The sequence below is a fragment of the Camellia sinensis genome, chromosome 4, assembly GCF_055761805.1.
Source record: "Camellia sinensis isolate YWXY chromosome 4, ASM5576180v1, whole genome shotgun sequence".
NCBI lineage: Eukaryota > Viridiplantae > Streptophyta > Magnoliopsida > Ericales > Theaceae > Camellia > Camellia sinensis.
The window spans coordinates 208,489,781-208,514,148 of NC_138964.1; positions in this window are offsets into that span (position 1 = coordinate 208,489,781).

The following is a 24,368-nucleotide window of genomic DNA, read 5'->3' on the forward strand; positions in this document are numbered from 1 at the left end:
AAATGTTATTATGAGGGATAATAATCATATTAGCATATCACCCGTGCTATGCACGAATTGTATTTACAATTATCTGTATATGTGAATTGTGATTTTAAATATATATATATACATATATATTTTAGATGTCTTTTTTTTTTCCTTTTTTATGTTATATTAAAGTTTAATATTTTAATAATAGTCATATGTGTTGGATTTTTCAAGGAATTAAATGTTTTTTTTATTATATTATATTATATTAAAGCTTAATATTTTGATAATAATTATATGTGTTGGACTTTTCAAGAAATTTTTTTTATGCTTGTTCTTAATGCATTAAAGTGCTATTATGAGGGATAATAATCATATGTGCTGGGACATTTCAAAGAATTCATGTGTTGGATTTCAAAGAATTTTTTTTATCCTGTTTTTAATGCATTAAAATGTTATTATGAGGGTAAGACTTGGGAGTTGGGAGAAGTTAATAAATGCTAAGATTTTTTTTTTAAATCAAAAAATCAGGAAATTTAGATTGGGAGATTGGAGCTCCCACAAGGCTTGGGGTTAAAAACCTCCTTTTGCTTAATATATAGTATAAATATTTTGATAATAATCATATGTGTTGAACTTTTTCAGAATTTTTTTTTTATGCTTGTTCTTAATGCATTAAAATGTTATTATGAGGGATAATATTCATACTAGCATATCACCCGTGCTATGCACTAATTGTATTTACAATTATCTATATATGTGAATTGTGATTTTTAAATATATATATATATATATTAGATGTCCTCTTTTTTTCCTTTTTTATATTATATTAAAGTTTAATATTTTGATAATAATCACATGTGTTGGACTTTTCAATGAATTAAATGTCTTTTTTATTATTATATTATATTAAAACTTAATATTTTGATAATAATTATATGTGTTGGACTTTTTAAGAAATTTTTTTATGTATGTTCTTAATGCATTAAAGTGCTATTATGAGGGATAACAATCATATATATATATATATTAGATGTCTTCTTTTTTTTTCTTTTTTATATTATATTAAAGTTTAATATTTTGATAATAATCACACATGTTGGACTTTTCAAGGAATTAAATGTCTTTTTTTTATTATATTATATTGAAGCTTAATATTTTGATAATAATTATATGTGTTGGACTTTTCAAGAAATTTTTTTTATGCTTGTTCTTAATGCATTAAAGTGCTATTATGAGAGATAATAATCATATGTGCTGAGACTTTTCAAGGAATTCATATGTGTTGAATTTCAAAGAATTTTTTTTTATCCAGTTCTTAATGCATTAAATTGTTATTATGAGGGTAAGACTTGGGAGTTGGGAGAAGTTAATATATGCTAAGATTTTTTTTTAAATCAAAAAATTAGGAAATTTAGATTGGGAGATTGAAGATCCCACAAGGCTTGGGGTTAAAAACCCCCTTTTGCTTAATATATAGTATAGATAGATAGATAGATAGATATATCTTTTTATTTTTATTTTTATTTTTGTGTGGTTTCTATTCGGGTATTTTTTTTAATTTATTTTAGATGGAGTTGTGAGTATCTTTGTTTTTAATTATTATTATTTAGGTAAGTTATGATGTGAGTTAGATATGTGATAGAAACATGAGTTTTATTGATTTAAAGTTTATTAATAAACTTTAAAGATTGTTTTTTTAGTTTTTTAGTTTTTTTTTGTTATGTTATAATATAATATATAAAATATAGGTAGATATCTACAACTTTAACAAAAATGTTATCTGATTTTTTGGAGAAGAGAAAAGGAATGCAAGTTTTAATATTTTTTTTGAAAATTGGTGAGAGAGATTAGTTGGGAGAGATTATGAAATATTTTTGTTATTAAATAAATAAATCAGTCAATAGTTTTTTTAATTTATTTTGTAAATTAAAAATCAATAATTTTGGAAAATTGATTAATTTGTCTCATTAAGTGATTTAAAATTTTGATAGATTTACATAAAAAAATACATAATTATATTGTTAAATCATAATTCAAATTTAGATGTTATATCTTTTTGAGATCTATAGCTAAATTTTTATCTTTTTTTTTTTTTAAAATTTTTGTGTGTAACCATAGTGTATGGAAGAAATTGAAAAGGGTGTTGCAATAATTATGAGAGAGTCAAAAGGGATTGTGGGTTAAGAGAAGTCAATAAATGCTGAGGTTGGGTTGGAAGAAGTCAATAAATGCTGAGGTTTTTTTTTTAAATCAAAAAATTAGAAAATTAGGATTAGAAAATTGGAGCTCCCACAAGCCTTGGGGTTAAAAACCCCCTTTTGCTTAATATAAAGTATAGATAGATAGGTATAGATCTATCTATATCTTAAAAAATTTAAAACAAATATAAATATCTATATCTATATCTATATCTATATCTATCTATTTATTTATATTTATTTATTATTTAGGTAAGTTATGATATGAGTTAGATATGTGATAGAAACGTGAGTTTTCTTGATTTAAAGTTTATTAATAAGCTTTAAAGATTGTTTTTTTAGTTTTTTAGTTTTTTTTGTTATGTTATAATATAATATATAAAATATAGGTAGATATCTACAATTTTAACAAAAAATATTATCTGATTTTTGGGGAAGAGAAAAGGAATGCAAGTTTTAATATTTTTTTTGAAAATTTGTGAGAGAGATTAGTTGGGAGAGATTATGAAATATTTTTATTATTAAATAAATAAATCAGTCAATAGTTTTTTTAATTTATTTTGTAAATTAAAAATCAATAATTTTGAAAATTTGATTAATTTGTCTCCTTAAGTAATTTAAAATTTTGATAGATTTACATAAAAAAAATGCATAATTATATTATTAAATCATAATTCAAATTTAGATGTTATATCTTTGTGAGATCTATAGCTAAATTCTTATCTTCTTTTTTTTAAAATTTTTGTGTGTAACCATATTGTATGGAAGAAATTGAAAAGGGTGTTGTAATAATTATTTGAAAGTCAAAAGGGATTATGAGTTAGGAGAAGTCAATAAATGTTGAGGTTGGGTTGGAAGAAGTCAATAAATGCTGAGATTTTTTTTTTAAATCAAAAAATTAGAAAATTAGGATTAGGAGATTGGAGCTCCCACAGGCCTTGGGGTTAAAAACCCACTTTTGCTTAATATATAGTACTAGCATATTACTCTTGCTATGTACTAATATAAATAAATAATTTAAAATTAGTTTTTAAATTAAAATAATAATATAAAATTTATTTGAAATATGTTATAAAAGTGATTTATAATCAATTAAATTTATTAATTTTTATTAGAGTTACACTAAGAGAAGATTTCTATTCTAATGTCATTAATTGTATTTCCTAAGTTCTTAATAAAAATCGGCATGTCATAATTTAATTCGTAAAATTTAAATAATAAATTACAAAAAATTTATTTACAATAAAATATAAATACATTTCATTTTATAAGTTTCATAATTTTAATTTTAGTAGTAAATTATATTTTTTAATATACTAATTTTTTCTTATTTTGTAAAACCTAAAAATTTGTTTACTTAAAATTGTTGTTATAACTCTTATGTGAAAATGGATTAAAATTGACTTGTGGTGTTGGACTAAATATCAAAAGTGACCTGAAAGCTAGTTGACTGAATATTTATGCCAATGTGACATTCACCTACTCATTAAAAATTGTCTTGATTGTTTAAAATTATCTTTATCAGTTTGTAACCGATATAAGTTAGTTTGAGGGTTCCAATATTAGATTAAATATTAAAAATGAGTCTAGAAAATTTAGTTTGAGTCGATTTTTTTTCCAACAATTCTTGGTTCAAGCATATAATACATCTTATTTTAATTACTCAATATAATAATATAAAAAAAAATAATCTTAATGTTTATGGTGCTTTTTGTCGATCAACAAAAAATATTTATAAATATTAAGAGAATTACATTTGAACAAATTCTAACATAAATTTTTTTCTTTAAAACTCTATGACCTACACATTTTGTTTGATTCTATCTACATCACTAATCTTTGGAGGTTTAATGATATATTTTTTTTTAAATGGAATGCCTGTTTGCTATTATATAGATATATAGATTGGAATATCGATACATATAAAATTATTAAACATTAAGAAAAAAATCTATGAAAGATGTAGATTAATTCCTATATTTTAGTAGTATAAAAATTCAAATTCAAATTTATATTTTAGTTAAGTTTCCTTCTCAATTTCTAAATTTTAAATTTTAAATAAATTAATTGACTTGCTTTTTGAAATGTGCAAATCAAGGCATAAAAGTTCTTTAAAATTTTAAATAGATTAACTAACTTTCTTTTTCAATTTAAATTTGTAAATGAATTAATTAACTTTCCTTTCAAATTTAAATTTTTAAATGAATTAATTAACTTTTCTTTTAAATGGATTAATTAGTATTTTTTTTAGATTTTTTATAAAAATAATTTAACAATCCCATCTGTAACCATAGTGTATGAGAGAAGTTGAAAAGGGTGCAGTAACTATGAGAGAAGTCAAAAAGGCTTGTGGATTGGGAGAAGTCAATAAATGCTGATTTTTTTTTTTAAAATCAAAAAGTAAGAAAATTAAAATTGGGATATTGGAGCTCCCATAAGACTTGTGAGTTAGAAACCTCATTTTCCTTATATAATACTACCTTATCACCCGTGCTATGCACTAGATAATTATAGATATTTATATTTGTTTTAATTTTTTTTAATATATAAATTATATTTTTAAAGATTTTTTATAAAAATAATTTAACAATCTTATCACTAACCATAGTGTACAGGAAAAATTAAAAAGGCTACTGCAGTAACTACGCACGGGCTGTATCTATAATTATTTGTATGAGGGGATTTTAAATGCTAATCAGGTATTTTGACCAAATCAATAAATGCAGGCATGTGGATTGAAAAAAATTAATAAATGTTGACCAAGGAATTTTGACCAAATCAATAAATGCTGAGTTTTTTTTTTTAAATCAAAAATTTATAAAATTAAGATTGAGATATTAGAGCTCCCACAAGGCTTGGGGTTTAGAAACCCCCTTTTCCTTAATATATTTACAATTATCTATTTATGTGAATTGCAATTTTTAAATGTTTTTTTTTTCAATGTCTTCTTTTTTATATTATATTAAAGTTTAATATTTTGATAATAATCATATGTGTTGGACTTTTCAAGAAATTTTTTTTTTTTTTTTATGTTTGTTCTTAATGCATTAAAGTGTTATTATGGGGGATAATAATCATATGTGTTGGGACTTTTTAAGGAATTCATATGTGTTGGATTTCAAAGAATTTTTTTCATGCTTGTACTTAATGCATTAAAGTATTATTATGAGGGTAAAACTTGGGGGTTGGGAGAAGTTAATAAGAGCTAAGGTTTTTTTTTTTTAAAAAAAAAAAAAATCAAAAAACCAAGAAATTTAGATTGGGATATTGGAGCTCCCATAAAGCTTGGGGTTAAAAACCCCATTTTGCTTAATATATAGTATAGATAGATAGGTATAGATCTATCTATATCTTAAAAAATTTAAAACAAATATAAATATCTATATCTATATCTATATCTATCTATTTATTTATATTTATCTCTAACTTACAAGTTTTATGAGAGTTCCAATATCTGAACCTTAATTTCTTAATTTTTTTTTTGAACTTAGCACTTATTAAATTCTTCAAAATCTTTTTAATTTCTCCAACACACACTCTTTTTAACTTTTCACATACCTATTACAAACAGTGAGTCTCCTTTTTGTTTTTTCTCTCTTGATTTCTCACTTCTACACTTTCAATTTCAGTGACCACGTATGCAAACAGTAAGTCTTCATTTTATTTTCTCCTTCTTGACTTTTCCTTTTGTTTACTCTTTTAATATTGTAGTTAGATAGCGCATAAAGATATTTGTGATTTGTAACGCCCTCAAAAATAAACCCATCATAACATACATTCACGATAAATAGAAGAGATTTCATATTACAATCATCAGAGTATTCTTACAAAAGATATTACATGTTGACAACAAAAGTAAATGTCCTATAGGCTTACAACTTTCCAAGTCAACACTTGGTTACGAAAAGAGAATACTAACTCTACACAAAATAAGCCCTTGGCTTGATATACATGTAATACAACAAAACAACAAAAAGAAGTCTGACAGCCTCAAGCCTCCCAAGCTACGTCCTTGGAGGTGGCATAACACCTGTACCTGAAAATGATATCCCATATAGGTTGAGCCAACGCCCAGTAGAGATGTGCTAAACATAATATGAGCAATAACTAAAACATTAGCACTTGATAAATGTTTAACTTATATAAACCAACATACAGTACAATCCAGTTCCATAATCCTTCACTTAACAAAACTCAACTTATAAACATGGCTCAGAACCTGGCCAAACAACTTAAGCGAGACTACATTTCAAGCTAACAATACTTCAAACTGTCATTTCACAGAAATTGCGTTCGCGGGATTCGGCACCCATGTGTAATTATTTTCTCATGGTCATTTTATGGAAATTTCATCCGCGGGACTCGGCACCCATGTATAGATGTCTTCGGATTACCATTTTACGAAAATTACGTCCGCGGGATTCGGCACCCATGTATAGATATTTTTGAATTGCCACTTTACGAAAATTGGGTCCGCGGGATTCGGCACCCATGTATTCAAATACTCAACTTGATTAGTTTTAATTCACCTAATCATCATGCAGTGTCTACAACAATCAAGACTATCCTCCACCGATAGCCTAAAGCAGTTATTTCTAAACAAATAATAAATGCACCAACAGGTAAACTATCAATATTTTCAAAGGTGAGTGATTAATGAATCCAACTCCACCATTCTACCTCATAATGAGCCAATTTCATTATTCTCGACTCAATTTCATAATTCCATAACATTCCCAAATTAATTATATAAATTAATTCATGACAAAAATTAGGGCTTTCTCCCCATTTTTCTCTACAATGACCCAAAGGCCCCATATATCCTCAACAACAACACCACCATCATTTTAAGACCCAAGATACACACTATGAGTCAAAATAACCAAACCCCTCTTTATTCATTTTGAAACTCTAACACCCAAAATTACCCAACTTCGACATTACATCAAAATGACCAATAGTTTATGTCAAAGACCATAAAAATGAGTAGTTATCCCTACCTCAAATTTGGAGCTCAAAGGGAGAAGATGAAGAATTTTGAGATGCTCCAAATCCCAAGATTTTCAGATCAAAACGTAGCCCACAACGAGATCAACACTTTTTACAAAGGCCCAAGGATAGAGGATCACTCCTACTAGATCAAACCCTAGAGAGAAGTTGGAATTTTAGAGAGAGGTGCTCTCCAATGGAGGTTTTAAAAAAGTAAGAGAGAGAAAAGAAATCAAAAAGTGATCCAAAATGTCACTTTTCGGATTGAAATAGCAATCGCCCCGCTCGAGCGTGGAACTCCCCGCTCGAGTGTCAGACACAGACTCACGCTCGAGCGTCAAAAGCGCGGCTCGAGCGCCAGATGCACACTTTCAGAAGTTTTGCAGACCATGGTCCCCGCTCGAGCGTCAAACTCCCCGCTCGAGCGGAGGAACAAAATCAAAAGACCTGCTCGAGTGTCAAAACTCCCGCTCGAACGTACGACGACCTGCAGAGCAAAATGCTGAGAGATGAAAAGCCATGCTCGAGCGTCAAAACTCCCACTCGAGCGGAGAAGCAAAAACGAAGGGCCCGCTCCAGCGTCAAAAGCCCCGCTCGAGCGTGAAGGCCAAAATCTGGGCATCAACTCTAGGTTTCTAAACACAACCAACCTATTTCAAACCTGCCTAACACAACCCAAGACTCAAATACAAAGAGTAAAGGATGTAAATGAGAATAAGACAACAACATAACCACGGAACCAAGTCCGAAATGCAATAAACAAAGGAAAGGAAAGTCGGGATCGTTATAACCTCCCTCCCTGAAGAAATTTCGTCCCCGAAATTAAGTACAAGTTTTCAAAAACAAGTTTTCCTCAATTCTTAATAACATTACCAACCAACATTCCACAACCGGACCCATTACCGGTCATCCCATCTCTTTTCAAGAGGCAAATCACAATATAGTCTCCAACATGCATTATCAACATGCATTACAAAACATATTCAATGCTGATATTATATTTGCATTTCTAAAACAGAATTAACATATGAAATGTTAAAATAAACTTCCATTTTAAGGCAAGTTCCAAAATACTTCCATAAATCAAAACATATACAATGTTTCATAACTTAAGACATGTTCCATGCTCTCAAAGTTCATCAACATTACCAAATTACTGATACATGATTACACATCAACAAACATATCCGGATATTTTTCACGGACCTCCAACTCACGTTCCCAAGTGGCTTCTTCTACTCCGTGATGTTTCCACAAAACCTTTACCAAGGGAATGGTCTTGCCTCGCAAGACTTGCTCCCGTCTATCCAAGACCCGAATCAGTCTCTCCTCATACGAGGCATCCTCATCTACCTCCAAGTCGGTCCAATCCAATACATGCGATGGATCCGGCTCGTACTTCCGAAGCATACTGACATGAAACACGTCATGCACTCCGGACAACTGCGGCGACAAAGCTAAACGGTAGGCAACCTTACCAATCCTCTCAAGGATCTCGAAAGGGCCTATAAACTGAGGGGACAGCTTCCCACTCTTCCCAAATCTCATCAATCCCCGCCTAGGTGATATTTTCAGAAAAACATGATCACCTGCCTCAAATGCCAAAGGCCTCATCCTACGGTCGACATAACTTTTTTGGCGACTCTGGGCTGTAACAAGCCTCCTATGGATAAGCTCAACTTTCTTCGTCGTTTCCCTCACCAACTCCGGGCCCAACAAAGGTGCATCACCCACCTCGGCTCAACAAACTGGAGACCTACACGGTCGGCCGTACAAGGCCTCAAACGGTGCCATACAGATACTCGACTGAAAACTGTTGTTGTAGGCAAACTCCACCAAGGGCAAGTGCCTCTCCCACGACCCACTAAAGTCAAGGACACAACCTCGAAGCATATCCTCAAGGATCTGAATAGTATGCTCGGACTGCCCGTCAGTCTGAGGATGATAAGCTGTGCTAAAGGTCAATCTAGTGCCCAAGGCACTTTGCAAACTCTGCCATAACCTAGCAGTAAAACATGGATCTCTATCTGAGACGATCGACACTGGGACTCCGTGCAACCTCACTACGTCCCAAATATACAAGTTGGCAAGATGATCTACCGAATCCTTCACGCGCATAGGAATGAAGTGCGCCGACTTAGTCAACCGGTCTACAACCACCCAAATAGCATCACTACCCCACTGAGTCCTCGGAAGACCTACAACGAAGTCCATAGTGACATGCTCCTATTTCCACTCGGCAATAGGCAAGGGTTGCAACAAACCCGCTGGCCTCTGATGTTCGGCCTTCACTTGCTGACAAGTAAGGCACTTAGATACAAACACAACCACATCCTTCTTCATACCCCACCACCAAAACTTGCAACCCAAATCACGATACATCTTGGTGCCTCCCGGATGCACCGTAAGGCGTGAATGGTGAAACTCTCGGAGTACCTCCTCTTGGCAAGACTCCAGTACAAACAAACGGTTTCGGTATCTCACACTTAGGTCGGGATACACCGTTAAACCCTTCTCAGCCTTCCCGCTGGAGACCTTCTCTCGGAGGGATGCTACCTCAACGTCACCTCCCTGTGCCTCTAACATTCGATTCACAAGTGTGGGTTGCGCAACTATAGAAAACAAGGCCGCAGCCTCAACGGATTTGCTTAGAAGCAAATTGAACTCGCCAAGTGTACCAAACATCTCCCACTCCCGAATGGCTATACAAGCTGCATCACTAATAGATTTCCTACTACGGGCATCGGCCACAACATTGGCCTTTCCCGGGTGATAGTGTAACTCGAAGTCATAGTCCTCAAGGAACTCCATCCACCTCCTCTGCCTCAAATTCAAGTCTCTCTGTGTAAACAGGTACTTCAAACTCTTATGATCCGAGAATACCTCGAATCTCTCACCATAAAGGTAGTGCCTCCAAATCTTCAAGGCAAAAATTACTGCTGCTAGTTCTAGGTCGTGAGTAGGGTAATTCCTCTCATGAATCTTCAACTGACGTGAGCCATAGGCTACCACTTTCCCCTCTTGCATCAACACAAAACCCAAACCCTCTCGTGAGGCATCGCAATAAACTGCATAACCCAAACCTCTCTCTAGAATAATCAAAACTAGAGCGGTGGTCAATCTAACTTTCAACTCTTGGAACGACTTTTCACAAGTCTCACTCCATACAAATTTGACCCCTTTCCGCGTCAATCTAGTCAACGGTGAAGCTAGCCTGGAGAAATCTTTCACAAACCGGCGGCAATACCCCGTTAATCCCAGAAAACTGCAGATCTCAAAAATACTCTTAGGCTGTGCCCAATCTTGTACTGCCTCAAACTTGGAAGTATCAACAGACACCCTTTCCCCCAAAACCATATGGCCTAAGAACTTGACCTCTCCTAGCCAGAATTCACACTTCCTAAACTTGGCATACAGCCTATGGGCTCTAAGCAACTTGAGCACCACTCTCAAGTGTTCCTCGTGCTCCTCCTCCGAAGAAGAATAAATCAAGATGTCGTCCACAAAGACGACTACAAAACGATCTAAGAATTCCCGGAATATCCAGTTCATCAAGTCCATAAACACTGCCGGTGCATTGGTGAGCCCAAAAGGCATCACTAGAAATTCATAGTGGCCATACCGCGTACGGAATGCCGTCTTCGGAATATCCTCCTCCCTGACCCTCAACTGGTGGTAACCCGATCTCAAATCTATCTTAGAGAAATAATGGGACCCCTTCAACTGGTCAAACGGATCATCTATATGGGGCATAGGGTATTTATTCTTAACCGTAGCCCGATTCAATTTTTGATAATCGATACAAAGTCTCAAGGCACCATCTTTCTTTTTAGCAAAGAGGGCCGGTGCTCCCCACGGCGAAACACTAGGGCAAATAACGCCCTTATCTAGCAGCTCTTGGAGTTGAATCTTCAACTCACTTAACTCAGCTAGGGCAAAACGGTAAGGTGCCATGGAAATCGGCGTCGTGCCGGGCGCTAAGTCAATAGAGAACTCGATCTCTCGATGAGGTGGTAAACTAACAAGGTCCTCGGGAAAAACGTCCAAGTACTCACAAACCACTCTTGGCAATACAATCTGGGTCTCATCGCACTCACCACTCATAAAGCTAGCGAGGAGACTACTAAGCTCACTCCGCCCTCGTAGATCATATATTGGTGGTGACACACTGCCAACCTGATCCCCCAAGAAATGGAAACAATCCTCGCTTAAGGTACAAACAGTGACCCTCTGGCGGTAACAATTAATAACTGCTCGGTATGACGATAACCAGTCCATACCCAAAATAACATCAAAACCCGACATAGCCATAACTATAAATAGAAATGGAAGTCGGCGGTCAACAACCTCTATGTCACAACCTCTACATTCGGGTTTCAGAATCAATTCGCCCCCAACAGGCGATACAACACATATAGGAGATGCTAACTGTGCCAACTCCAACCCTAAAACAGATGCAAATGCAGCAGATATAAAGGAATGAGATGCACCTGTATCAATCAACACATTGGCAACCAAGTTACAAAACAAAAAGGTACCTCTCACAACAGATGGAGCCGGTACTAGATCCTGCGCGGTAACAGCATACACACGCCCTGTAGGTCCTTGATCTACCTGCTCACCTCTAGGAGCAAAAGGCTGGTGCACAGACTGAGACAATGAAGCCCCCTGATTGGCCTTCGAGGCCTGAACAGACTGTGCTGGCTACGAACTCTGCGTCTGTCTCAAACCAGACGTAACGGGTGTACCACCCAACTGTGGGCAAAACCTCTTCAGGTGCCCTACCTGACCACACTGGTAACAAAAGGATGACCGGCCTCTGCCCTGACTCTGGCTTTAAGGTCGAGCCGGAGATGAAACTGCTTCCTGACCTCCTCCCCTCTACGGGAAAGCTGTAGACTTGTGGCCCAGCTGACCACACTTGAAACAGGTAAAGGCTCCCTGGCTGTCTCTCCCAGAACCCGAACTCGGTACTGGAAAGGTAGATCTCACCAAGGCACTCTGGGACTGTTGAGGGTTAGAACTCCTCTGTCTTCTACCATCCCTCTGTCTTCTACCATCCCTCTGGCCATCCTGACTCCTCTTGGAGCCCCCCATCCTCTCCTCCATCATAGTCTCCATATGGGTCACGGCATCCACAAGACGCCCATACTCCCGGATCATGGATCCCCCAACTCTCATCTTGAGGCCATGCCTCAACTTCCTCTCAAACTCGATACAACGGTGTTCCTCAGATGCCACAAACTCAGCTGTGAACCTGGATAAGCTAGTAAATGCGGCCTCAAACTCGACTACTGATAAACTCAACTGCTTAAGCTGACAAAACTGGTCCCTCAGCTTCTCTCTGACAGCTAGGGCTAAGTACTTCTCTGGGAAAGCATCTACAAAGGCCTCCCATGTGCTACCAATACGACCCCTCAAGAACTTCCACCACTGACCCGCATCCCCCTTAAGCTGGAAAGATGCCAAGGTCACCTTCAATGCCCCGTCTTCGATGCCAATCATCTAAAACGTTTTAGTCATCTGTTCCAACCACTCATCAGCCTTAAGCGGCTCTTTAGGATCCCTAACAAACTCATCTGGATTAGACCGGAAGAACTCCCTCTTCAGAAAGAAAGGCCCTGCATCAATAACCTGGGCCTGAACTGGATTCTCAGCTCTGAGAAGGCCTATGGATTCCCTCATAGCTCCTGCTATCTCGCGGGCTAAGGCACCCATGGCATGCTGCTTCACTGGCTTGGCCACATTGGCCTGACCAACACCCTCTTGCTGCGGCAGAACTTCATCCGGTATAGACATCTCCTGGCTCCTAGGCCTACCTCGCCTACCACCACGTCCTCGTCCTGACATCCTAATAAAGGTAACGAAGAACATTAGCACATTCACAAATGTGCCGAAGCTATAACACTCGCGTCCTAATGCAATGGACAACTGTAATTCACTCCACGTAAGAACATAATCACATAAGCACTTACGAATTTCATTTCTGGATAATGATAGTCCCAAGGTGTTACTAGAGTTCTGGTTAAAAACAACATTGATTAAGTGCTTTTCCAACAAGACTCGTAGAAACCCAAGGATCCAATCAACATCCTAGAAACTAAATCCCATACCCAAATAGTCACATAAACATGTTGTCACATAAGCATATAACACTACATCTAAGTCTCTATCAAGCGAGACAAACCCATTGTGGTACTAACCACTTCCCGCGTACCCAAAGTATTCAAACTCGGCACGCTCTGATACCAAGTTGTAACGCCCTCAAAAATAAACCCATCATAACATACATTCACGATAAATAGAAGAGATTTCATATTACAATCATCAGAGTATTCTTACAAAAGGTATTACATGTTGACAACAAAAGTAAATGTCCTATAGGCTTACAACTTTCCAAGTCAACACTTGGTTACAAAAAGAGAGTACTAACTCTACACAAAATAAGCCCTTGGCTTGATATACATGTAATACAACAAAACAACAAAAAGAAGTCTGACAGCCTCAAGCCTCCTAAGCTACATCCTTAGAGGTGGCATAATACCTGTACCTGCAAATGATGTCCCATATAGGGTGAGCCAACGCCCAGTAGAGATATGCTAAACATAATATGAGCAATAACTAAAACATTAGCACTTGATAAATGTTTAACTCATATAAACCAACATACAGTACAATCCAGTTCCATAATCCTTCACTTAACAAAACTCAACTTATAAACATGGCTTAGAACTTGGCCAAACAACTTAAGCGAGACTATATCTCAAGCTAACAATACTTCAAACTGCCATTTCACGGAAATTGCGTCCGCGGGATTCGGCACCCATGTGTAATTATTTTCTCATGGTCATTTTATGGAAATTTCATCCGCGGGACTCGACACCCATGTATAGATGTCTTCGGATTGCCATTTTACGAAAATTACGTTCGCGGGATTCGGCACCCATGTATAGATATTTTTGAATTGCCATTTTGCGGAAATTGCGTCCACGGGATTCGACACCCATGTATTCAAATACTCAACTTGATTAGTTTTAATTCACCTAATCATCATGCAGTGTCTACAACAATCAAGACTATCCTCTACCGATAGCCTAAAGCAGTTATTTCTAAACAAATAATAAATGCGCCAACAGGTAAACTATCAATATTTTCAAAGGTGAGTGATTAATGAATCCAACTCCACCATTCTACCTCATAATGAGCCAATTTCATTATTCTTGACTCGATTTCATAATTCCATAACATTCCCAAATTAATTATATAAATTAATTCATGACAAAGATTAGGGCTTTCTCCCCCTTTTTCTCTACAATGACCCAAAGGCCCCATATATCCTCAACAACAACACCATCACTTTAAGACCCAAGATACACACTATGAGTCAAAATAACCAAACCCCTCTTTATTCATTTTGAAACCCTAACACCCAAAATTATCCAACTTCGACATTACATCAAAATGACCAATAGTTTATGTCAAAGACCATAAAAATGAATAGTTATCCTTACCTCAAATTCGGAGCTCAAAGGGAGAAGATGAAGAATTTCGAGATGCTCCAAATCCCAAGATTTTCGGATCAAAACGTAGCCCACAACAAGATCAACATTTTTTACAAAGGCCCAAGGATAGAGGATCACTCCTACTAGATCAAACCCTAGAGAGAAGTTGAAATTTTAGAGAGAGGTGCTCTCCAATGGAGGTTTTGAAAAAGTAGGAGAGAGAAAGGAAATCAAAAAGTGATCCAAAATGTCACTTTTCGGATTGAAATAGCAGTCGCCCCGCTCGAGCGTCAGACACAGACTCACACTCGAGCGTCAAAAGCGCGGCTTGAGCGCCGAATGCACACTTTCAGAAGTTTTGCAAACCATGGTCCCCGCTCGAGCGTTAAACTCCCCGCTCGAGCGGAGGAACAAAATCAAAGGACCCGCTCGAGTGTCAAAACTCCCACTCGAGCGTACGACGACCTGTAGAGCAAAATGCTGAGAGATGAAAAACCACGCTTGAGCGTCAAAACTCCCGCTCGAGCGGAGAAGCAAAAACGAAGGGCCCGCTCGAGCGTCAAAAGTCCCGCTCGAGCGTGAAGGCCAAAATCTGGGCATCAACTCTAGGTTTCTAAACACAACCAACCTGTTTCAAACCTGCCCAACACAACCCAAGACTCAAATACAAAGAGTAAAGGATGTAAATGAGAATAAGACAACAACATAACCACGGAACCAAGTCCAGAATGCAATAAACAAAGGAAAGGAAAACCGGGATCGCCATAACTTTTAGCGAATAAAAAATTATAATGTGATTTTTTAATATGACTGAAGTTAGATAAATATAAACCCTCACAAAGAGAAAAATGTGATTATCATTAGTTGAATGATTCTTTTTTTTTTAAATGTGATTGTAATTAGTTTAATATTTCTTTTTTTTCATTTATTTATTTTATTATGGCAAAAATGTGATGTGATTGTAGTTTGTTCAATGACTCTTTTTTTTAATATGATTGTTGTAGTTAGTTCAATGGTTTTTTTTTTTTTTATGTTATTTACTATTTTAATTTTATTTTTAATATGATTGAAGTTAAATAAACATAAACACTCACAAAGAAAAAAAATGTGATTGTAATGTGATGTGATTGTAGTTTGTTCAATGGCTCTTTTTTTTAATATGATTGTTGTAGTTAGTTCAATGGTTTTTTTTAATGTTATTTAATCTTTTTATTTACTATTTTAATATGATTGAAGTTAGATAAACATAAACACTCACGAAGAAAAAAAAATAACTGTAATTAGTTCAATGGTTCTATTTTTTTAATGTAATTGTAGTTAGTCAATGGTTCTTTTATTTATTTATTTATTTATTTATTTATTATAGAAAAAATGTGATATGATTGTAGTTTGTTCAATGGTTCTTTTTTTTAATGTGATTTAATCTTTTATTTACTGCTTTAATGGTTTTTCTTTAAAATTATTTATGAAAAAAATATTTGTGATTTGATTTGATTTTTTTATGATCTGATTTTTAAAATACCAATTATCGATAATGATTAGATTCTATTTTGAAAAAAAAATTGTAATTGATTTTTTTAACTCATTGTGTTTTTTGAAAAAAAATTATTGTGTTTTTTTAACTATCAATTCACTTAATTTGTGATTTGATTTTTAACTCACTATATTTTTTAAAAAATAAAATGGATTGTACTCATTAGGGTCACATAATATACCAATTATTGATGATGATTAGATTGTATTTTGACTCAAAAAAATTGTAATTGATCTTTTTAACTCACTATGTTTTTTGGAAATAAATTATTGTGTTTTTAATTATCAATTGACTTAATTTGTGATTAATTTTTTTAATTATTGATGATAATTAGATAGCATTAAAAAAATTGTGATTTGTATGATTGAACTTATCTCATTTTGTTTATAATTTTATTTTTTAATATGATTGAAGTTAACTTACAAAAAGAAAAAAGTGATTGTAGTTTGTTCAATGGCTATAAATAATATTTTTATTTACTATTTTAATGGTTCTTTTTTTCAATTATTATTTTTTTATTATGAGAAAAATATGATTGTAGTTAGATAGCATTAAAAAAATTGTGATTTGTATGATTGAAGTTATCTCCTTTTGTTTATAATTTGATTTTTTTAATATGATTGAAGTTAGATAAACATAAACACTCACAAAAAGAAAAATGTGATTGTCGTTTGTTCAATGCTACTAAATAATCTTTTTATTTACTATTTTAATGGTCCTTTTTTTGAATTATTTTTTTTATTATGAAAAAAATGTGATTGTAGTTAGATAGCATTAAAAAAAATGTGATTTGTATGATTGAAGTTATCTTCTTTTGTTTATAATTTAATTTTTTAATATGATTGAAATTAGATAAATATAAACACTCAAGGGGGTTTTTAAGGAAAATGGGGTTTTTAACCCCAAGGCCTGTGGGAGCTTCAATATCCCAATCTGAATTTTCTAAATTTTTTATTAAAAAAAAAACCCAGCATTTATTGATTTGGTCAAAATCTCCTGATCAACATTTATTAACTTTTTTCAATCCACTTGCCTGCATTTATTGATTTGGTCAAAATCTCCTGATCAATATTTAAAATCCCCTCATACAAATAATTATAGATACAATCTGTGTATAGTTACTACAGTACCTTTTTCAACTTTTCTCATATACTATGGTTAGTGATAAGATTGTTAAATTATTTTTATAAAAAATCTTTAAAAACATAATCTATATATTAAAAAAAATCTAAAACAAATATAAATATCTATAATTATCCCGTGCATAGCACGGGTGATAGGCTAGTACTATATATTAAGCAAAAAAGGGTTTTATACTATTTAACTACAGAAAATAAAAAGATTAAATCACATTAAAAAAAAGAACCATTGAACAAACTATAATTATCTAACTTCAATCATATTAAAAAATAAAATTATAAACAAAAGGAGATAATTTCAATCATACAAATCACAATTTTTTTAATGCTATCTAACTACAATTACATTTTTCTCATAATAAATAAATAATTGAAAAAAAGAACTATTAAAATAGTAAATAAAAAGATTATTTAGAGCCATTGAACAAACTACAATCACATTTTTTCTTTTTGTGAGTGTTTATGTTTATCTAACTTCAATCATATTAAAAAATCAAATTATAAACAAAAGGAGATAATTTCAATCATACAAATCACAATTTTTTTAATTCTATCTAACTATAATCATATTTTTCTCATAATAAAAAAAATAACTTTTTAAAAAAACCATTAAAATAGTAAATAAAAAGATTATTTAGAACCATTGAACAAATTATAATAACATTTTTCTTTTTGTGAGTGTTTATGTTTATCTTACTTCAATCATATTAAAAAAAATAAATTATAAACAAAAAGAGATAACTTCAATCATACAAATCACAATTTTTTTAATACTATCTAAGTATAATCGTATTTTTCTCGTAATAAAAAAAATTGAAAAAAAGAACCATTAAAATAGTAAATAAAAAGATTATTTAGAAGCATTGAACAAACTACAGTAACATTTTTCTTTTTGTAAGTGTTTATGTTTATCTAATTTCAATTATATTAAAAAATCAAATTATAAACAAAAGGAGATAATTTCTATAGCGATCCCGGTATTCCCTGTTGTTATTGAACTGTAATCCGGACTTGGTTCCGTAGATTCGTTGTTGTCTTATCCTCATTTCTATCCCTTACTCTTTGTTTTAGAGTTTTGGGTTGTGTTGGGCAAGTTGGAAATTAGTTGGTTGTGTTTTAAAGCTTTGAAATTTTGCCCAAGTTTTGGTCTTTCCGCTCGAGCGGAAGTTTGGACGCTCGAGCGTGAATTTCCTTCTCTCAGCATTTTGGTCATCTGCAGAAAATTCTGGGAGAGTGCATCCGGCGCTCGAGCGGATCTTTGGACGCTCGAGCGTGAACCTGTGTCTGACGCTCGAGCGGGGTGTTGTACGCTCGAGCGGACCTGTTTTTATATCAGTCCGTAAAATCACCTTTTTGATTTCCTTTCTCTCTCTTACTTTTCCAAAACCTCCATTGGAGAGCACCTCACTCTAAAACCTAACTTCTCTCTTAGGATTGATCTAGCTAGAGTGTTTTCCTCACCTTGGGCCTTTGTAAGAAGTGTGTTGATCGTCGAGGGCTTTGTTGTGATCCAAGAAATTTGAGATTTGGAGCACTTTGATTTCGGGTCGTCTTCTCTATTTGAGTTCTCCATTTGAGGTAGGGATTCTCCTTGTTCTTTTTCAATACTTCGTCTATAGATAGACATGTGGTAATTTTGTATTGCATAAAAATCATATCCATGTTGGATTTGTTGAAATCATGAGAAGGAACCTAGGGTTGGGTGTTGAAAAATGGTTAAGTTGTCATTAATGGTTGTTTTGGGCTAATTGTAGTGTAAATTGGCATGTTGTAGTTAATAGAAGAAAAGCCCTAAATTATATTTTGGTTGGGTAAATTATAATGGGGGTTTGTTGACCATTGTGTGTAAATCCCTTTTGTCAAAATGAGTGTGGTAAGGGTGTTAATACCTAAAGGATTAACCATGGCTTTGGAGTTGATTTTATGGAAACAAGATTAGTGGAGTTGGTTTTGTGATAACAAAAAGGAATAGAATCGTTTTTGTGAAAACGAGGGAAGTGTTTTCGAAATAAGTTTGAGAATTGGATTGTTGTGTCTTGAGTGTTGAACACACATGTAGAAGTTGTTTCTTTAATTACCATGTTAATATTGTTGTTGGGTTTGTGATTCATGATATTTGAGTCTTTTAATAGATGTACTAACCATATGCATCTAGAGGTTTTGTCCTTGGTCATCGGTGGAGGATGACACGGTTGTGTAGAATTGTCGGGTTTGCATTTTGCCATTGATTAATTGAACACCGTATGTGATGAAGTGCTGGATACATTATATATATGTATATTTGCTCGGAAGGAGATAGTCATGTGTTCATATACTTTAACACATTGCTGGTGTCTTGATAGTTTATGTATATGCATTGTACATGTTGGTTATGCCTTGATATGCTGTGATTGTTGGTGTTATGCCCCGCGCTTAGAATCAAAGGTATCATACCCTTCCAGCTAGCGCCTGGAGAACTGATAGCGCTAATAATCGAAGGTACCATACCCCTCCAGCTAGCGCCTGGTAAACTAGCTTGCTGCGCTAATAATCGAAGGTACCATACCCCTCCAGCTAGCGCCTGGTAAACTGGCTTGTTGTTAATGTTGTTGAGTGGGGTGTATTGTTTGCTTACTACGCACATAGCTAGTAGAGTGAAATGGGATTGTTGTTGTTTCGTTGTAACTGAAAATATCATGGATTTTGATTGGTTACAGTTCGGAGGACCGAGTTACTCCATTGGTTGATTGTATACATGTTGGTGGGTTGTAAATTTATATTTTTACAAAGATATGCATGTATAGTTATGATAGTAATGGAAATGAACCAAAATGTCATTTTTGTCTTTTGGAGAGTGTGGAGGAGAACGAATGTTTTATAGATAAACATGTTTGAAAAGGTACATCTGAGTATGTATAGGAAATGGAAGAGGGTATCGGGCTTAGTGAGATTACTTCCTAAGTATTTGTTAATGTTATGAAAGATTGGGAATGGGGGTTAATGAAAGGAAAAAGGAAAGACAAACCACTTGTAGCGTTGAATGAAACGGTTGTTTTCAAGAAAAGTTCATATATATATATTCTGTATAAACTGTCACATTACTATTCTAGTATGAGAATAAGTGTTCATGATTATAGCTATCTGTAAGTTGTTATTGTTGAGGATCATGTTGAGTTCCCTACTGGACTATATGTTCATCCCACGTTGTTGAATCATTTTCAGGTATTAAGCAGGTTGAGCTGCAAGTTTGGGATCTACTTGTTTACTGGCCACGGGGCCTCAGTTATGTTGGCGGAATGCCATTGTTGTAAAAGGGTTACACCCTTCTTCTTGTACCTTAAGTGATGTAAGCCCAAGGGCAATTTATTAAGTATGTACATGTAATATTTACTTTGCATACGAATGAGAGTATTGTTAATCACTTCTACGGATTGAATGTATAAGTTTATTTCCGCATGTTATCCTTGAAATTGAATTAAGTTAATGAATTTGGTAATGACTTCGAGTAATAAAAAGTGGGGCGTGACAATTTCAATCATACAAATCAAATTTTTTTTAATGCCATCTAACTACAATCACATTTTTCTCATAATAAAAAAAAATAATTGAAAACAAGAACAATTAAAATAGTAAACAAAAAGATTATTTAGAAGTATTTAACAAATTACAATCACATTTTCCTTTTTGTGAGTGTTTATGTTTATCTAACTTCAATCATATTAAAAAAATCAAATTATAAATAAAATGAGATAACTTCAATCATACAAATCATAATTTTTTTAATGCTATCTAACTACAATCATATTATTCTCATAATAAAAAAAATATTGAAAAAAGGAACCATTAAAATAGTAAATAAAAATATTATTTAGAACCATTAAACAAACTACAATCACATTTTTCTTTCTATGAGTGTTTATGTTTATATCACTTCAATCACATTAAAAAATAAAATTATAAACAAAAGGAGATAACTTCAATCATACAAATCACAACTTTTTTAATGCTATCTAATCATCATGAATAATTAAAACAATCAATCACAAATTAAGTCAATTGATAATTAAAAAACACGATAATTTATTTTTCAAAAAACATAGTAAGTTAAAAAGATCAATTACAATTTTTTTGGGGTCAAAATACAATTTAATCATCATCAATAATTGGTACATTATGTGACCCTAATGAGTACAATTCATTTTGTTTTTTAAAAAACACAGTGAGTTAAGAATCAGATCACAAATTAAGTGAATTGATAGTTAAAAAAACACAATAATTTTTTTTCAAAACACACAGTGAGTTAAAAAAATTAATTATAATTTTTTTTTCAAAATATAATCTAATCATTATCAATAATTGGTACTTTAAAAATCAAATCAGAAAAAAAATAAATCAAATCACAAATATTTTTATGCTATCTAACTACAATCATATTTTTTTCATAAATAATTGTAAAGAAAAACCATTAAAACAGTAAATAAAAGATTAAATCACATTAAAAAAAAGAACCATTCAACAAACTACAATCACATCACATTTTTTCCATAATAAAAATAAATAAATAAATGAAGAAAAGAACCATTGACTAACTATAATCACATTAAAAAAATAGAACCATTGAACTAACTACAATCACATTTTTTTCTTTGTGAGTGTTTATGTTTATCTAACTTCAATCATATTAAAAATAAAATTAAAATAGTAAATAAAAAGATTAAATAACATTAAAAAAAACCATTGAACTAACTACAACAATCATATTAAAAAAAAGAGCCATTGAACAAACTACAATCACTTCACATTTTTCCCATAATAAAATAAATAAATGAAAAAAAGAACTATTAAATTTACTACAATCACATTAAAAAAAAAAAGAATCATTCAACTAATTATAATCAATTTTTTTCTTTGTGAGAGTTTATATTTATCTATCTTCAATCATATTAAAAAATCAAAAATGAAATGAAAATAGTAAATAAAAAGATTAAATAACATTAAAAAAAATATTGAACTAACTACAACAATCATATTAAAAAAAAAGAGTCATTGAATAAACTACAATCACATCACATTTTTCACATAATAAAATAAATAAATGAAAAAAAAGAAGTATTAAACTAATTACAATCACATTAAAAAAAAAGAATCAGTTAACTAATTATAATCACATTTTTCTCTTTGTGAGGGTTTATATTTATCTAACTTCAATCATATTAAAAAATCAAATTATAATTTTTTATTCGCTAGACAAATCACAAATATTTTCATGCGCTATCTAACTACAATATTAAAATAGCAAACAAAAGGAAAAGTCAAGAAGGAGAAAACAAAAAAAAGACTTACTGTTTGCATATGTGGTCACTGAAGTTGAAAGTGTAGAAGTGAGAAGTCAAGAAGGAAAAAATAAAAAGGAGACTCATTGTTTGCAATAGGTATGTGAAAAGTTAAAAAGAGTGTGTGTATTGGAGAAGTTAAAAAGATTTTGAAGAATTTAATAAGTGCTAAATTTTTTTTTCAAAAAAAATAAAAAAATTAAGAAATTAAGGTTCAGAGATTGGAACTTCCACAAAACTTGTGGGTTAGAGATAGATATAAATAAATAGATAGATATAGATATAGATATTTATATTTGTTTTAATTTTTTTTAATATACAAATTATTTGTTTTGGAAAAAGGTACTGCAGTAATTATGAGATAAGTCAAAAAATCTTGTGGGTTGAGAGAAGTTAATAAATGCTGAGGTTAATTTTTTTTTTAAAAAAAACAAAAAATTAGAAAATTAGGATTGGCATATTGAAGCTCCCAGAGGCCTTGGAGGTTAAAAACTCCATTTTGCTTAATATATAGTATAGATACTAGTGGTAACCTGTGCTATGCATGAGATTTTATAAATTAAAAAAAAAATTATTATAATTATCGTGAAGTAATTTAATATTTTATCTTGCGGTATATATGAAATTTATAAGTTAACTTTTATGTTTATAACTTTTTAAATTATTAGTTAATATATATGTAAATATATTTAGTGCAATTTTGATCATTTGTATTAATTACACCTGATTAAATGAGATTAATTAAGTTACGACATACCTCTTCTTGTTATAAAAATATACAAATTTAATAGTTATAATTACAACGAATGTATAATTTTATTATTAAATATGAAGTGAAGTGATATTTAACAATAATTAATATTATGTTCCTATTATTTATCTAATAATTTAAGTTACGTTTCTTTTAATTTCAATTTCATAACAAAAAATATAATATGAATATAATATACACACGAATTTATAGTTTTTATGAATAAGAGGATTTCAAAATATTTTCAAACTTTCATCATTTTCTTTTAATTTTTTTTTATCTAATTTGATTTTAAATTTGAATAAAATTTTTGATTTGATATGAATTATTTTAACTTTTTCATTAAATTTTATCAAATTTTGAAAGAATTTGCATTCTTATCCATTTTTTTTTGCTTTTCACAAATTTTGATGGAAAAAATAATAATTTTCTGCGTTTCATCTTTTTATATTTTTATCAAACTATAATTTGATAAAAAAAAATATTAAGGGTTGAAAATTCTCTTAATTGGAATTATAGTGTAATAACATCTTGAAATAGTCAAAATTTGAGTATGTAGTTGATTGAAATGTATAATTTAATTAATTATCTTCTCATATTTGTAAAAAAATTGACACTTATGACTACATCATTATAAGTTGGATTAAGGAAAAAATTTTGGGGTGTCAAACCTTTTCCATTTGTAAATATCCTACATATTAAAAAATAGAGAAAAAAATGAAAAAAATATGTAGCCTTTTGATATGTGTTTATCAGTTTTGTTTTATGGACATAAATAATTGATATTTCAATTTAAAAATTAAAAAGTAAAAAAAAATAGATTGGATTTTTTAGTGATAAAAGAAACCATTTAACTGTTCTATATACTATTAAGATTGACTATTTTAATCATATAAAAAAAATAGAAATTATATTTAGAGATTATTCCTATATATTATGCTATTATATACAACTATACTTGTAACAAATT